This window comes from Bidens hawaiensis, unplaced genomic scaffold (genome assembly GCF_021521415.1).
Source record: "Bidens hawaiensis isolate Kalapana, Puna unplaced genomic scaffold, B.hawaiensis_p1.1 tig00419434_1, whole genome shotgun sequence".
Taxonomy (NCBI): Eukaryota; Viridiplantae; Streptophyta; class Magnoliopsida; order Asterales; family Asteraceae; genus Bidens; species Bidens hawaiensis.
In genome coordinates, this window is record NW_027504859.1 from 700,190 (window position 1) to 716,289 (window position 16,100).

Here is a 16,100-nt window from a genome sequence, read left to right on the forward strand (position 1 = left end):
CGGACCCCCACATACCACAATATCCTCAATCGCCGCTCGAAGCCCTTTGTCAAAAACAGAGACAACTTCTTTAACAAACATAGTTGACATGTTCGGAGTCCGAACAATAAATTAGCCACCCCATACATGAGCAAAGCAAGAGAAGCTCAGATTGAGGGTCACACAAGCGAGTAAGACATCTCATTAGTTTCACTGCTCATGGAGCTCTAGTAATGGTCAAACTACGGATAAACCTAGCGTCCTGGCTAACTGCTTCTCCAAGGAGTTTTACCCCTAACTCTGATCTCCCAATCCCGATAGGAAATAAACCTACTTTTGCCTTTACCCCATTGTACGACGACCAAAATACTTCGGTCTTTTCAATATTAAGCTCAAGCCCCAAATCTGGCCCCTCAGATCTAATAATATCCAGACTTTAACCATACCGTACCCGATGAATGAGGGGGTGCAAGGCTAATGCAAAGAGAAGGGGTCCTAAAGGATCGCCTTGTTGAACCATGGTAGTTAACCGGATAATAAACATAATGTTTTTTAATGGTCATACCTCTAAGCCACCAACTGCATTTGACTCAGTATTTGATGTGGCTATTTACATATTCTTCTAAAATAGATACCCCATCAGTCCTATTTTAAATGTCCATTTTTCATTTTTGGTTGTCCCAATTTAAATGTCATTTCTATACATATAAATTCAATTTTCAATTGTGCCCTTACTATTACATATACTAGATGTTTAATTTTACAAAAATGATTTTTAGCCATAATAACTTAAATGACATTATTGTTATTTTACAGCTCATAAAATAAAATGATCAAACATTTGTTAATTTGTGTTTTGAGTACCATGATATTTAATATGGGACGGAGGAAGTATTTAAAAATATTTTGATTTGGCATAAGATTAACGGATTACGAAATAAATGTGAGAGATAACTTAATTCAAACGCTAGATGATTTTTTTTAAACAGCAATAATAATAATAATAATAATAATAATAATAAGATAATCTCGTAGCTAGCTTTCCTCTTTCTCTTTCTAAAGCCCCTCACGCACAACTATGGACCTTAGCAGTGCTACGGCAAGCGATGTTGCTCGAGCTATCGTTGCAGCTCTCGGCTGGAACTCATCAGCCGACGATCGCAAAGCTGCACTTGCCTACTTAGAATCTGTATGTTCCTTTGTATCTTACTTCATTTTAATTTCATTATAATCTGTTAGTGTGTATAATGTATCCGTCTTCTGTACGGATTGCGTTTGCGATACGTGTTTGTTGTGTCATTATGATGATTATTATTATTATTATTGCGGTTTTGAGTTGTGTATGGTGATCGGATGGCGAGGTTATGCTGATTTAGTTAGAGATCGTGTGAATTTGTTAGTTTACGGTTAGCTAGGGTTTACTGTGTTTTAGTTATTGAACAGTTTTTGAGCAATTTTGTGCTTTGTAAGTTGATGGAATTGAAAGGAATAATGAAGATAAAACTGGAAATATATTGGGAGGAATAATGTATCTCCGTTCTGTACGGATTTTGTTTGCAGTACGTGTTTATGGTATTCTGATGATGATTTTTTGTGGTTTTAAGCTATGTATGGTTATCGGATTGCGAGTTTCTGTTGATTTAGTTAGGGATTGAGTGAATTTGTTAGTGTAGGGTTAGCTAGGGTTTTCGATGGTTTACTTGAAATTTAAACATTTTTTGAGTTTCTGTTGACGTTTTGATTAATTTTGTGATTTGCAAGAGATGATGGAGTTGAAAGGTAATTCGACTGAGAAATGTATTTGGTTGATATAATGAAATTTATGAAGAAAAAACTGGAAAAGTGTTGAGAAATAATTAGATGAAGGAGAAAAGAGTAAAACTTAGAAGATTATGACCTAAACCCTAAGACGTGCGATTCTGTCCTAAACCTGTTTTGTGTTTCTTTCTGTATTAAAAGATTAGCCCTAAACCCTAAGACGAGCGATTATGTGCTAAACATGTTCTATGTTTCTTTTTTGTATTAAGATCATTCACCTTCAGCTCAAGTACTGTAGTTTACATACAAACATTTCACTACTGATGTGATTCAATTAAAGGGTCTTAGGAATCTCAAAATTGCGACTTGACTTCACAACTTGTTGCACACATGTTATCCTCTCTCTAAAAGAGAAGGCTATTGTTGTGTTTCACTCACCAAATTACATTTTTCTAAGGAGCATGTTTACCAAATTACCACCATTGAATCGCAGGCCATAAGATGATGTGTTATAAGACTAATATATATGTTTTGCACTACAAGATACACAGATATGGTAAATATGTTGTGATTCACGACTCCTCATTTCTTCCACAATAATCTTTGATTTGAAAGATGCATTATCAGTTTTGTAAGACTTATAAGACAACAAATGGAGAAAATTCGTTTATCGGAGGCAAAACGATCACTTTACAAATATGTTACTCTTAACTTTTGTACATACATTTTTCACTGAGGGTACTTCGCTTTCATATACATTCTTTCTTAATACGTTTTAATTATATTTTGCTTTCTAGGTAAAAGCTGGGGATGTACGTGTTTTGACAAGCACATCATTTCTGTTAGTCAAGAAAGACTGGTCTTCTGAAGTTCGTTTGCATGCATTTAAACTGTTGCAGGTATTTTCCTTTCTTTGCTGATCTCTATTCTAGTGATCTATATATTACAAGCATTAGGATATCTGCTTAGTGACCTAGTTGCTAACATCATATATTTGGTGATTATTAGAAACTAGCCTTTTATCCCGAATGTCATTAACAAGGTTATGTAATTACGTAAACTTATTATAGGAACGTGCCTTTTCTTTTCATGCTCTCCCGTCTAAGGTCAATGCCATCTTTTCTGTTCAGGAATTGTTCAGTGATTTACCTAATGTTTACGGGTATTTGCTGGTAATTAAATTATCTTTTCTGTTCAGGGATTGTTCAGTGATTTACCTAATGTTTACGGGTGTTTGCTGGTAATTAAACTAGAAGGGAGTTGATGTGTCTGTAAGAATCTTTATATATCGGTGAATAGGTTGTTTTAACTTTAAAAGTAAATATTTTACCAGTTTTTTTTAACAACCCAAAACAGTTTGTTATGTAAAACTGCATGTAAACAAGAGCTGGAGAGATATCACCACATAAACATGAGGATGTATAATGGTTCTTGTGGATGTAAACCAAGAGTTGTTCTTCGTTGGCCTTTTTAAACTGGTAGATGATGTCTCAAAAGTCCTAAGAATTTTAAGCTGTATGTTTCTAGAATGAAGAGGTGAGTCTTAAGTGTTGAAAGAAGGGTTCCTTAAATAGATGCATGAGAGAATTTTTCAAAGCTTTTGAATAAGTTTGAAAAATTTGGCAACAAGTCTTTTGCAAAGGTGCCATTTGACCAAATCAAATTGACACAAGCCTTGGTTCAAAATGCAAGGGAACTTTGCTCAAGGAAGGAAAGATGGTTTGCTGGTTTCAAAAACTTTACACTTAGATTACGACATCCTTTTCTTTTGTTATCTGACTATGAAGACCATATATATCGTAGGGATAGGGAAGATCCCTTCCAGAGATATCTAATGCTTAGTCTCATCTTTGTAGAACTTTGAATAGTTTTATAGAAGTTTCAACTTTCAAGTGAACTTATAAAAAATGTATGTTTTTATAAAATTGGTTTGTAGGGTGATCATTTCTTTTTATCAACATCCTTAGGCTACTGTGTCTTTTTCTTTATTCGTTTTTTATTTTGTACTTAAGACACAGAAAAAGTCGATCATGAACATATGATTATTTGTGGTTAGCCTTTAATTCCCATGTTTATAATTTTTTTAATCATCAAAACTTCTAAAGAGACACATTTAAATGTGATAACATGTATGCACCAACAATGTCTTTCTTTGTAGCATTTAGTGCGATTACGGTGGGATGAACTAAGCTCTGAAGAAAGACGAGAGTTTGCGAAGGCTTCTATTGATTTAATGAATGAAATTGCAAGCAGTTTTGAAGAGTGGGCTTTAAAAAGTCAAACAGCTGCTCTAGTTGCTGAGGTGTGATTCTGTTTTCATGCTGACATTATAAAGCATCATGATCAAGCTCTATACACTTAGTTGATTTATTTTGTTATTTTTTATTTTGTTACAGATAGTCAGGAGAGAAGGCGTGAGTTTATGGCAAGAACTCATACCATCTCTAATATCTAATTCCAACGCTGGTCCAACGCATGTAATGAAAAACCCATTTCCTGTTTTGTTTAATGACTTCAACTAAAATTTATAAAATTTTTCATATGGAAAATCAGGCTGATTTGTGTTCTAGTTTTAGGCTGAGATGGTATGCATGATGCTGAGGTGGCTTCCGGAAGATATCACTGTTCATAATGAAGACTTGGAAGGTCTGCTTCATTTATTTGATTATAAGTGCAATAATTTTAAACATTAGTGATATTGCTTCTGTGTGTTTAGTTATCTGTTAGATTGTTACTTAAATCAGCGGATCTCTTTTAATGATTTTCTGCAATCTAAAACCTATGCAGGTGATCGTCGTAGACTGTTGCTACGCGGGCTGACTGAGTCTTTGCCTGACATTTTGCCATTATTGTATACAGTAAGTATTGTGTTACAGCTATCTTTATAAATTGCATACTTTTGCTTCTTTTACTATAATTTATCACACTCCTCAAACGACAGCTATTAGAGAGACACTTTGGAGCTGCCATGACAGAAGCGGGTAGACAACAGATTGACATTGCTAAGCAGCATGCAGCTGCAGTGACAGCTACTCTTAATGCTATAAATGCATATGCTGAGTGGGCCCCTTTGCCCTATCTTGCAAAATATGGCACGCTCCATGGGTATGATTTTTTTTTTGTCATTTTTTGCAGCTGGATATTGGTTTTACTTTATGCTATTGTTTCTGATTGTAAATTGTTAGAACATTTCCGTTTTTCAGATTCTAACAATTTTTTTTTTGTTAATTTTCCATCAACTAGTTGTGGCTTTTTACTCTCTTCTCCTGATTTCCGCGTTCATGCATGTGAGTTTTTCAAGCTTGTATCTTCAAGGTAAGTAACCACACACTTTTTGACATATGGAATGCTAGATTTACTTATTATTATAATGTGAAATAAGCTATTTAGATTGGTAAAAATGTCATTTTGATGATTGCCTTTTTCAGGAAGAGACCTACTGATGCAGATTCTGATTACGATTCTGCAATAAACAGTATTCTTGTGATATTGTTGAATGTGTCTACGGACTTCTTGAACATATCAGAGTCAAGTTCTGCGGTCATGAATGATAGTGACTTTGAGTTTGCGGAGTGTATATGTGAAAGTCTGGTATCTTTGGGCTCTACAAACTTGCAATGCATCACCAGTGACAATGAAATACTGTCTCAATATTTACTAGAGGTAATAAAATGAACTATATTGTGTTGGGTAACTGGTGAATTTGGAACATGACTGATTCTCATCCTCATTTTTCTTGATTGAAACTTGAAAGTTAGCATATAATTTTGCTTTACAATTATGTTTATGAAGAAAACTAAAGTTCATCATCATCATCATCGTACTCAGTATATCCCACCAATAGCAAAGCTATGGTAGGGTCTGAGGAGGGTAAGATGTAGACAGCCTTACCTCTACCCCATAGGGATAGAGAGGCTGCTTCCGGTGAGACCCCCGGCTCGATAGTAGTTTTGCATCAAGCCTTGAACATAAGGCACATAACACTCAATCATCGGGAAACTGGTTGATCGGTGCATGTACCCTTGTCTTTCGGCTATCAACGCCACCACATGATGCCTGATTAACCTTCCGCCACTTTTAACGTTATTTTCACGAGATTAGTAAAATAACGTCAAAATTAGTGCAATTTCACTTTTGCCCACCCGATGGTTCACACATATATACATTATATGCGCGCACCGCAAGCAGGGCGTTGAAGAAAACTAAAGTTACTAATCCTAATTATTATCTGACAAATAAATACAAAACTAGTACTTATCTTCAGTCTTTATTCATACTTAAATTTTAATAGTTATTCATACTTGAATAATAATATTCTCAGGTCTAATAGTGTGACCTAACTTGAATGTCTTTGCAGATGATGCAATATTTCAGACACTATAAACTTGAGCTTCATCACCAGTCTCTTATATTCTGGCTGGTATATTATCAGTTTTTGTTAATAGCTTCTATGTAGGGTTTTCATAGCTGTATGTACTCAAAAGACTTATAATGTTTGTTTCTAAAATTAGGCGTTAATACGTGATTTGATCGCAAAGCCAAAAACTTCAGCTGGAGACAGCTCAGCTGATAATCTGGCATCTGGCTCAGGGCAAGCTGATAATCACAAGCAAAAGATCTTACCTTTTGTGAATGATGAGATATGTAGTGTCATGTTGGATATATCATTTCAAAGAATGCTTAAGAAAGAAAAAGTCAACCCTGGAAATGAATATTCTAGTGGGGCTTTGGAGTTATGGAGTGATGATTTTGAGGGTAGAGGAGATTTTGGTCAGTACCGTTCAAGGCTGGTATGTATGTGTGTGCATGCTTATGCTTTTTTGTTTATTTCCCATCTCAATTCATATTACTATAGGTGGCACCGTGGCAGGAATCGACCCATTCTTAAAGTAAATTAGTTGAAATTGTCATCTCTACACACGCACACACATATATGTGTGTATGCATGTATGTATGTATAGGTACAATGTACCTTAAATCTTCAAGGGTTGAAGTGTTGAACCTTGTTTACCAAACATGTCAAGCGGCTTTATGCGTGTATTGTGAGTGTAGAGAAAAGTCAGAAAACCAGTCATACATGTGTGTATGTATGTATATGTACAATGTGCCTTAAATCTTCCAGGGTTGAAGTGTTGAACCTTGTTTAGCAAACACGCTATGTGGCTTTATGCGTGTATTGTGAGTGTAAAAAGTCAGAAAACCAGTCATAAATGTACTGAAGTGGCTGGGTGCTACAATAAGTTATTCAGGTTAAAACGATATGGTTGTGGGTTTATAAGTAGTTTTACTTTTAGCCATTAGGTAAACTAAAAGTCTTTTTAAAAGTCATCACCGAGTGAAGTTGGCTTGTTATTTAAATGGGGAATCTTTATATTATATATATATTACAAAGGTTGTTCAAAACAAATCAAGTGTACGGGTTTGCTTTTGTTTTTGCTACCCTTTCTGATGTCTAGTAACCATATTTGCAGGTGGAACTGATTCGACTAATTGCTTCCTTCAAACCTGTTATAGCCGTTACCAAAGTTTCTGACAGAGTTATTATGATCATCAAGAGCCTTCTTCTTGCTCCACTGCCTTCTCAGGTAGGAATAATACTCTTATCACTGATTCTTAAGCATAAGTTTTCTGTAGCTAGAAAAATGGTGGGTCACAAGGCTTGGTTAACTGGTCAAAAACTCAAAATGTGGTATACTTTTGAGCAGGTTGGAACAGGTCGGGTGACCTGGATCGGTTTTATCGGATTTTTAATAGTTAATGGCTTGATGCATCAAATATGATCACCAAATACTACTACTCCATTAATAATCTAATTAATTGATTATAATGATATATGCGGTTCTATGTTTAAGACCAATAATTCTTTTTGCCAAATAAATTTTCAGAATTTGGCCACTCTAGAGAGCATGCAACTTGCTGTAGATAATGTTGTGGCAGCTATTTTTGATGGTTCAAATGATGATAATGGGAGTGGCTCTGATGCTCAACTTAGCTTCATGCAGAATATTAGAAGGTTTTCTTTCTTGTCAACTTTCTTGCATTCTCGAAACTTTTTAACATCATCACACAATTCTAATTACACCATTAACTGTGTATCAAAGGTTTACTTCAGCAACTTCTTTCTCTAAAATGGACCGAACCTGAATTAGTTGAAGTACTTGGGCACTATTTTGAGGCACTGGGTCCTTTCTTGAAGTACCATCCTGATGCTGTTGGAAGTGTCATCAATAAACTATTTGAACTACTAAATTCATTACCAATCGTCACGAAGGTTTGGGTTCCAATTCTAATTTTTTATGAACTTTTAATGTGAAAGCTTAGCTTGTAACTCAATCCACATATATTTAATTCACTATGTCATTTATTTAGCAGGATCCTTCACTCAGTAAAGCTAGACATACAAGATTACATATTTGCACATCCTTTGTTCGATTAGCTAAAACTGCTGACACCAGTCTTTTACCTCACATGAAGGTAATTCATATTGAAAACTAATTATTTGTGTGTGTATATATATATGTGTGTGTGTGTGTGTGTGTGTATAGATAGATATTGGAACAGCGTTTTATATAATTATTATTGTCAGTAACCTATGAATCTTTTCTATAATAGGGCATTGCAGACACGGTATCTTATTTGCAAAAGGAAGGTCAGTTGCTTCGTGGAGAGCACAATCTTTTTGGGGAAACATTTCTTATTATGGCATCTGCAGCTGGGTAATATATTTAGTTTCATACTGTTCAGTTTATGTTCTTGATGGTGAATCTTGACTTTGTTGACCGTGTTATGCATACTGGTGCAGACCTCAACAACAGCAAGAAGTTATGACCTGGTTGCTCGAGCCATTGAGCCATCAATGGACTCAACTCGAATGGCAAAATGCATATTTATCTGACCCTGGAGGTCTGATTAAATTGTGTGGTGACACAAAATTTATGTGGTCATTGTTCCATACTGTTACATTCTTTGAGAAAGCACTTAAGAGGAGTGGCGTTAGAAAGAGCAGTGTGAACAATAATAATTCTAATACATCATCTATTCCACATCCATTGGCTTCTCATCTACCATGGATGCTCCCGCCTCTGCTCAAAGTAAGTACTTTCTATATACCATCTATTTTTCTCAGGTGTTTTAACTAATAGTATGGCAATTTTGCTAGATATGGCAATTGTGACCCACTTATGAATGGGTCGGTTTGGGTTGTGAATTATCTCAAAACAGGTCAAAACAAAAAAAGTTAGCTAAAACAAGAACAGGTTAAATGGATTAATCTTTTAAATGCGTTAACCTTCTAAAATTTAGGGATGAGTAAATAACTGACTAGTTTTCTTTTTTTTTTTTCGAAAATAAAAAACTACGGTTCGATCATGCCTCTCTCCAAAACCGAACTGAACTATCCAAACTTGTTTAAATGCTTGTTCTTGGATGGCTCAAATTCGTTATTTTGGGCCAGAGTTTTGATGTCCAAATTTATTAATATGTAATTAATAAAATGTTTTACGCCCAAATTCTTTTTTTTGGCCCAGACTTTAATGTCCAAATTCATCAATGGGTGATTAGCAGAAAATTTAGACATTTAATTTCTTTTGGACTAACATTTAAAGCCCAATTGTAAAACTGTCAACCGAATGATAACCGAAATAAACCCATACGAAAAAAACCGAAATTTCGGTTTGGTTCAGTTTGAGCCCGAAACCGACCAACCTGACCCATGTACACAATCTAAATTATTTGTGGGTCAACCCAACCTGTTAGCCAATCTGCCTTACACACACATTGTCAACGTTTGTTGATTCTACAACCGATACTGAAAATTGATTCTACAGCTTCTTAAATGAAATCATCAATATATATCTTTAGTAAATCCGGTAGCACATTATATCCAACAGATGTATCTTTTTTTTCACGCTATGTTTCGCTGCAAGAACTGATGACTGATATACATGCTTACTTTTTCTTCTCCAGCTTCTCCGTGCGATACACTCTCTTTGGTCGCCACCTGTAACTCAGATACTACCCGGAGAAATAAAAGTTGCTATGGCTATGAGTGAGTTTGAGCGAACCGGTCTTCTAGGGGAAAGCAACCCTAAAATGGCCAAAGGTGGAATAACTTTTGCTGATGGCATCCCTGCACACATGAAAGACGGAAACACAGAACCAAATGAAACTGATATCAGAAATTGGTTAAAGGGTATTAGAGAGAGCGGGTAAGTAACTAACTATATAATACAGTTTGTGCTATTTAGTTAATGTGCATTATGTGGATGTTACTGATATGTTTTATTTACTGTCAACAGGTATAATGTATTGGGGTTATCAACAACAGTTGGAGAATCATTCTTCAGATGCACAGATGTTGAAGCTGTTGACTTAGCACTAATGGAGAATATTAATTCAATGGAGTTTAGACATTTAAGGCAACTTGTTCATTCGGTTATAGCACCTTTAGTGAAAAACTGCCCATCTGGTTTGTGGGATATATGGTTAAAAAGGCTTCTGTATCCACTGCTTGTGTATTCGCATCAGGCTTTGAGGTGTTCGTGGTCTGCTCTTTTAGAGGAAGGGAGAGCGAAGGTGCCTGATCTTTGTGGAATTTTAGGTGGGCCCGATTTAAAAGTTGAAGTGATGGAGGAAAAGCTTCTTCGGGTTTTGACCCGTGAAATTTATGCACTACTTTCGGTTTTAGGTTCGCCCGGGTTAAATTCTGGGCTTCATTCTGAGCAGTTGCCTACAGATTCTGATGTATTGTCCAGCTCTGTAATCGGGTACGTATGACATAGACATATGGGTGTAAATGATCTGAGCCTGAGCTCGAGCTTTTGGCTCGTTTAATAATTAGTTATTTTATAATATATTTTTGATAGCGAACATAGCAGACAAGATAAGAGAGTGGAGATTAGGGGTAGCGAACATAGCAGACAAGATAAGAGAGTGGAGATTGAGATGGTTTGGACATGTGAAGAGAAGACAGACGACGAATCCTGTTAGATCCGTAGAAAACATTACTATAGAAGGGAGGAGGGGTAGAGGACGACCTAAATTGACGTGGGATGAGAGGATTAAGCATGATTTGATAGACCTAAACCTCTCCGAGGACATGGTTGAGGATAGGAATTCGTGGAGAAGTAGAATTAAAGTTAAGGATTTTTAGGGAGAAAAGAATACCTTAGGGCCAAGGTTTAAAAAAGGCGGAAACGAGCCTCGAGGCGTTTTTCGTCAAACTCTCGAGGCGTAAGCCTCGAGGCGGACCGAGGCGTAAGCCTCAAAACATTATTAAAAAGTATTAAAACTATATATATATAATCTATAAAAATCGCACTTTAACATAAAATAATCATTATGAATAATTGAATATTATAAAACCTTATTTAGTAATAAAACAAACATCATAAAATAGTTCAACCACTAATTTAATAGAAAACAAATATCATAAAGTAGTTTTTTGATGTTGTGTCTGTGTTGCTGTTGCTTGGTGTTGTGAAAGGAGGCACACCAATTAAACACTAACCATTACACAGTTAAACGATGATGTTTTTTATGTACACTAACAGTAAATGTTGGGCTGGCCCACTAATTAAGTCCACTAAGCACTAAATGGGTAAATAAGATGTCCAGAAAATAAAATTTTTTGGCATATTTCTGTATTTCACAACTTCTAGTGAGGCTTAAGCCTCAACGCCTCGCCTCAAAGCCTCACCGCCTCAAACCGCCTCGGACCGCCTCACAAACGTCTAGGCTTAGGTTTCAGTAAACCCTAATGAGGCTAAGCCTCTTATGCGTTTTTCCACCGAGGCTGCCGAGGCGTAAGACTCGAGGCGCGCCTCAGTAAGCCTTTTTAAACCATGCTTTGGGCTTCTATCTACCTTATTTAGGTCACACACCATAATAGTATATTTTTTAAACCTCACGCTCGTTTAGGCTTGCGAGGCAGCTCGAGCTCAAACTTATTTGCCGGCTTGAGCTCATTTAAGCTTGGCTCGATTGAACTTTTAGCGAGCCGAGCTCAAGTAGCCCATGCGCAACTTGGCTCGTTTACACCCCTATATACAAGTTATCAAAGGCCAATTGTAGCTGTTGAGCTTGTAAAACGGGCGGGTAGGGTAACGGGTCAAAATGGGTTCGGGTCAAAGTCGGTGGTTTTCTATATGGGCGAAAACGTACCGGGTTGACTTGAAAACACTTTTTGACCAAAGCATCAGCCACCTCTGATATTCTTTTACTATATGTTTTTAAGTTTAAACTTTAAATAGTTGTTACTTATTGCAGGTTTCTTTTAAAGAACAAGGATATAGCGGTTCCACTATTGCACTTGTGTTTAGATGCTTTTACATGGACAGATGTCGAATCCACAAATAAGATCACCACCTTTTGTGGGGCCATAGTTCTTTTAGCTATCTCGACAAACAACATTGAACTAAGACAATTTGTTTGCAAAGATTTGTTCTCTGCAATAATCCAAAGTTTAGCTCTAGAGTCAAATGCTGTCACCAGTGCCAATTTGGTTGGTCTCTGCTGTGAAATATTTGTAAGCTTCTGTAAGCAAGATCCAGCACCCAGACAAGTTAGTAGATATTCATTCATTTTAACAAAACTTAACTATTAGATTTCACACGCTTTAATTAATTTTAATTTTAACGTTTTATAGATTTTGCTCTCGCTTCCTTGCGTTGGGCCTCAAGATTTGCTTGCATTTGAAGAAGCATTGGGAAAGACCAGCAGCCCTAAGGAACAAAAACAGCTTATGAAAGGCTTGTTGTTGGTTGGTGCTGCTAACCAGTTGAAAGCACTCGCTGTTCAAAAAGGTGTTAATCTTATCACAAATGTTGTTGGTAAGTACTGTACATCCTTTATTTGTGTTTTAAGTTTAATATTTAACGCCTATTAATTGTAGCCATAATTTGTGCTTTTCAGCAAGGCCTCGAAGCACGATACCTGCCTCAGATTCCAGAACAGATGACGGAAGTGCGATTGGTTTGGCTGCTATTATGTAAGGTTGGTGGTTTTATGTACACAACGAAGCTTTATTTTGTTTCAAATACAGATTAAAACTAATGGTTATTGAAAAAATTAACTATCAAAGCCCTATGTAACTAAATGCTAATCTTTACTTTAGAAGTTAAAATTATGTGTGCCGGCTAAATGTTATTGGCGTATTAGTATTCTATTTCTGGTTTTTAGTGTGAAGTTACAATTCTTGTGTCCATCTTGGATTTAGCATTTGTACTCTTTTTATAATACAGGTCCCGGTGTTGGTTGAGTCAAATTTATCTTATTACAGACTAACAAGAGCTAGGACCTAGGTGTTAATTCACTTGACTAATTTTGCTTTGATTGTTGGGATAGAAATAGCCCAAATCGGTCTATTCCTAAATTGTAACTTTGGTCCCAAAATCTGATGTATGATGTGAGCGCATCATGTGTGCGATGCACCCTATTAGACTTCTGCACTTTCTTGAAAGCTAAATTAAAAAAAGAAAAAAAAATAAGCATGCTAATAATATTATGACAGTTAGCTAAAATTCAAAACAAAGGCATATTAATATATTGTTGGACGTAATTTCCCAACTATTCGCCCTCTAAACATGTGATGGCAAACTAAATTCATGCTACGCACATACTAGCGCATTATGCGATAACATAGCACGTTTCATGGAAACATTATGCAACAAATGTGATGAAGCGCTTTCATCAGTGCCACAAACACGTCATGTATTATGCACACATTTTAAAACCAAGATTGTAACTGAACGGCTTGAGCCCCACCCGTGAAACCATTGCAGAGCGCTGACATTGGACTCGAAAAATCTGAATTTTGAATCAAACTGAATTTTAGTTCAGTCTTTGAATCAAGTATGCATGAGAATCAAATTTGAATGTTTGATTTCCGCACCATTTTGACTTTAATTATATGATATGGTTTTTTTAGTTTTCATTTTTTAAAATACACATATGATTATATAATCTATTTTATATATCCGAATATTATTTATTTGATTAGCTTTTTGTAATTTTTCTTGTAATTAAGGTAATTCAGGTTGACCCACATTTAACTGTATTTAAACCGGGTTTTAGCTTCAAAGTTTTCATACTTGAATAGCTTTGAATAATCTAAATAACCCAAAAACCAATTCCAATAACACCAAATGATGTCTTCGTGATTTGTGGGCATGGCGTGGTCAAAGTTGGTGATGGTTGTCCAATAGCAAGCTATCTACTATAACTTGAAAGTTGAAACCAATAACACTTAATATTTTATATATTTTTTTATATTATAGAAAATGTTTATCGGGGTATGATTTTCTTTTCGTGCGTAGACAAAATAAGCAATTATTTTGGAACGTGGAAATATATATATAAGGTAACTTTATTTATATATTTCGTTTGCAATATTAGGAATTAGGTAACGTGAATTCACAAAGTAAAGTTAGTTGCATTCCTTTTATTGAATCATCCTTCAGTCAATTTTCCAAAAAAACAAACTAAATCTTTAATAGTTTATCGAATCGTCTATCTATTTTTTATACAACCATTATGAAAAAATATTTTAAAACAGAACATTATGGTTGTAGACTCGTCGTTGCAATTCATTGTATTTAAGAAAAAAAAAACATTAAGATTTCATTTAAGGTTATGCAGAGGAAACTAAGCATTTATTTGCTTATGACTTAATGCTAATGAGATGGATGATATGGACAATTTTATTTGCTAAGGCAAAGCCATTTACCCAAAACAAAAGAGTACTCTTTATTCGAGTACCTATAACGGGTGTTTCCATTATTATAAGAACATTTATTATTGGAATATTTTTTTTTAAATGTTTTTAGGTTTCATCCACGAGAAAGCATGAATCCTACGTTACTTATACGGTCTCGCTTGATTGAAATACAAATTAGACGAAAAAAACTTGAAGATGATTTATATAAATGTATAAATATATTTAAAGTTTATTATTAATAAAAAATGTTTATGGTATAATATATTAGAAAAGTGGTTGTAGCGTAATATATTAGTGTAAAAGATGGACCCAGTTAGAAACATTTTAAAGATAATTATAAGGGATAAATGCATTGTCAATGTTTGTACTTAAATATAAAAGATGTTTAAAAACTTCCATAACATTACGTAATGGGATGGTGGTGGTGTAAATCGAGTAAAAGTGTAATTAATGTAGTTGAATAAATCATGTAAGCAGTCACTTGTAATATTTGGGTGTGTTGCAGTGTAGTTATGCCATAAAACAATTATGCAAAGAATAATAAGAGTATTCTTTCTCTTTCTTAATTAGAAAAACAAAGTCACTTGAGTGTTGTTGTCTTTCTCTACCACCAATGGCAAAATGAAAATGATGTTGATCAAGGATTTACTATAGTATCTATACATATTGTCAGGATGATGCAATGCAATTGTTTGTTGTTCTTGACAACCACGCATGGGCGGACCTATGCTCAAGGTTAGGGGGGCGACCACCCACCTTAAATTTTTTATTTTAGTATTATTTGTATGTGAAAATCCTGATCGTCCCCTTTGAAATTAGCGTTAAGTCTCGATGTCGCCCTCAAGAAAATAATTCTTGGGTCCGCCACTGCAACCACGCGAAACCATCTTACTCAACAACACATATGGAGTCAACTTAGCCATCCTTAATTGACGGTATTATCATCAATTCAATATTTAATCGTATGTGGACCGTGGTAAAGAAACATCACTTAAAACAAAGAATCAATAATTGTCATACGCGTATTGTATTCATTATATATTTAATAAAATAAGACGGTTTTAACTTAAAATATACTCTTGGATCCTCAGAAAGTGAATAGTGGATTTATAATTTTGGACTCACAAGAACTTGATGTTTACACTTTTAACCTATGGTTTAGCATTTTATTATACTAGTCTGGCTTTTCCCAATATCTTTAGTCTTTACTGAATACATATACATGCTAATCACATAAGAAATATGAACTTTTTGTTTTAACTTATAAAATACAATATTCTTAAGAACCTACACAAAATATAATACAAGATTCAAAACGCAAGCATAAATGGACACATTCAAGTACTGAAGAAACACTAAGTGACCCGGTGCAGATTATAGATAATCTGGGGGTTAAGTAATGTTTCTCACGAGAATGAGGTCCAACAGAGACGGTTGTTCTTCAGGGGACCTGCAAAACAAACACCGTAAGCTCGTCACTGAGAAGGGGGGGTTCCTCCTTGTGACCACCCTCCGGCGTGAGAATCAGACTAGATTGCTCTGAATATAAGTGTATATTAAGAGATTGCTAGATAACAGGATAGCAGATGATCTTACCATTCCAAGATGTTGGAGTATTTATAGCCGAAGGTAGGTTTCCTAGAAGGTA

At 35.3% G+C, this 16,100-nt stretch overlaps 1 pseudogene across 1 annotated transcript; it reads left to right on the forward strand.

Moving 5' to 3' along the window:
- Positions 1-1,003: 1,003 nt before the first annotated feature.
- On the forward strand, positions 1,004-13,025 carry LOC143608826 (protein HASTY 1-like; annotated as a pseudogene). Its single transcript, XR_013149332.1, has 22 exons — positions 1,004-1,168; positions 2,535-2,636; positions 3,896-4,039; positions 4,134-4,214; positions 4,314-4,383; positions 4,525-4,595; positions 4,679-4,842; positions 4,981-5,052; positions 5,166-5,400; positions 6,095-6,157; positions 6,249-6,527; positions 7,209-7,322; positions 7,623-7,750; positions 7,839-8,008; positions 8,110-8,211; positions 8,350-8,453; positions 8,540-8,828; positions 9,703-9,944; positions 10,035-10,502; positions 12,004-12,298; positions 12,383-12,566; positions 12,649-13,025. The product of XR_013149332.1 is annotated as a protein HASTY 1-like (transcript).
- Positions 13,026-16,100: the final 3,075 nt, after the last annotated feature.